Source organism: Glycine max, chromosome 8, assembly GCF_000004515.6.
Source record: "Glycine max cultivar Williams 82 chromosome 8, Glycine_max_v4.0, whole genome shotgun sequence".
In the NCBI taxonomy this organism is placed as follows: Eukaryota; Viridiplantae; Streptophyta; class Magnoliopsida; order Fabales; family Fabaceae; genus Glycine; species Glycine max.
In genome coordinates this window covers 19,831,148-19,833,431 of record NC_038244.2, presented here as the reverse complement: position 1 = coordinate 19,833,431, position 2,284 = coordinate 19,831,148, and the positions used below count along the sequence as shown (strand labels likewise).

General features: G+C 27.8%; 1 pseudogene; it reads left to right on the top strand.

Moving 5' to 3' along the window:
• The first annotated feature begins 284 nt into the window (after positions 1 to 284).
• Positions 285 to 1,030, top strand: LOC121175317 (uncharacterized; annotated as a pseudogene).
• Positions 1,031 to 2,284: the final 1,254 nt, after the last annotated feature.

The following is a 2,284-nucleotide window of genomic DNA, read 5'->3' as shown; positions in this document are numbered from 1 at the left end:
ATTAGAACATGTATTTTAGTGTCATTAAATACTTATTTTTCCAATTAAAATGTTTATTGTGATAAAATTATGTCAATTAATAATGTTGGATAAACAGGGAGTTGTGGGACCCGCGAAACCTGCAGATAGGCAGGATGATGAGGTCGATGATCCCTTATATCTAATGACATTGACCATCCCACAGCTTTTTCTGAAGCCATTGCAAGTTATGTGGGATGCTACCTTATTTGGCATGTTTAATGAAAACTTCCCCTTGTACATAAAGCATGAAGATCTGTCTGAAATTGCACACGGTGGTCAATGTCTTAACATATTTGTTATACAGTTGTGAATTCTGTAAGTCAATTTAGATTATTGTTAATTACCTAATTTATTGTTTTACCTTCATGCATAATTTACTTTGTGTTAGCAACAATAGACATATGACTAAGACAAGTATGCGAGCTGAGAATATCGATGTGTATGGATTTTTCGAGCCACAGTCTATCCAGAGATCTGGCCAATCACAATTTGAATCAGAAAGTTACATTAAGAACTGGATGCAAAATTCAAAACGGGATGTGTACCTAGGAGCCTACCTGAATGGGTAACTTAAACTCAACAAATGAATTTAAATAATGTATAATAATATAATAACCTATATTGGTCTCCACTATAGTGCACATTGGCAAATGGTCGTCATTTTGCCTAAGGAAAATGTTGTCATTTGGTTTTGTTCGTTGCATAATAAGCCAAACAACTATCTCAAAGGCATAATTAATAGGTCCGTGTTGTTTTTCAATACATTTGCATTAGCATTAGTCAGATAAATCAAAATTTTAAATGTACAATAAGAATCTATGTTTGTATTCAATAGTGCTTTGAAAGGACTTGAGATACTCAACAAAGTAAATCCAAGCCTCCTGCTAGGTGGATTGTTGTTAAAGTAAGTTATTTAAACAATATGTTTTTACTTATATTTTAGTACTATGTAAACTAATTTGTACTGAACGTTGCATATCTAAATTTCATAATGTATTTAGTGTAATAGACAAAAAGGAAACACTGAGTGTGGGTATTACGTCATGCACTTGATATATTATTTAATTCACCAAATTTCCAGAATAATTGGGAAATGGTAATTTTTAATTCACCAAATTTCATATTATTATGATTGCTAATATATTATTAACTTATGTTTTATTATATCATGCAGTATTTCACTGATTCTAGACCATTGGAACCAGAAAGATTGAAGGCGCTTCGCAACCAGTGGGCAAAGTACTATTTGAAAGTTAAAAATGAAACTTACGATGTTTAGACAATTTTGTAATAATAGTTTATTTTTACTTACTTAATTTATAATTCATGTCTCAACATTAAATATGCTTTAAATTCATAGTAATTAATAAATTTCTCATTGAATCTTTTGGTAAAAACTGTTTCAAAACAGAATGAAAATTATATGTTGTGTGGTCCGATTTTAAAATTTGCAGGTTATTTTTGGAATTTATTGAAAAAACAGACATCATGTTAAAAAAAAGTTCTAAAACAACATCAATTTTTTTAAAAACTGATGTGAAATGTCACTTACAACATCAATTTTTTAAAAATCGATGTCAAATGTCACTTACCTCAACATTTTTTAACATCAAACCGATGTTAAATGTGACTTACAACATCGGTTTTTAAAAAAATCTATGTTGATTTATAGATTTATAACTTTTTTTTTTCATAATTCGTATCATATAACATCGCCTATTTAAATAACCGATGTTAAATGTCACTTACAACATCAGTTTTTTAAAAAACCGATGTGAAATGTTACTTACAATATCAGTTTTTTAAAAATAGATGTTGATATATAGATTTATAACTTTTTTTTTCATAATTCGTATCATATAACATTGTCTATTTAAATAACCGATGTTAAATCTATGTTGATTTATAGATTTATAACTTTTTTTTTTCATAATTCGTATCATATAACATCGCCTATTTAAATAACCGATGTTAAATGTCACTTACAACATCAGTTTTTTAAAAAACCGATGTGAAATGTTACTTACAATATCAGTTTTTTAAAAATAGATGTTGATATATAGATTTATAACTTTTTTTTTCATAATTCGTATCATATAACATTGTCTATTTAAATAACCGATGTTAAATGTCACTTATAACATCAGCTTTTTAAATAACCGATGTTAAATGTTACTTATAACATCAGTTTTTTAAAAACAAATGTCAAATGTCACATTTAACATCGGTTATTTAAAAGACCGATGTTAAATGTGACTTACAA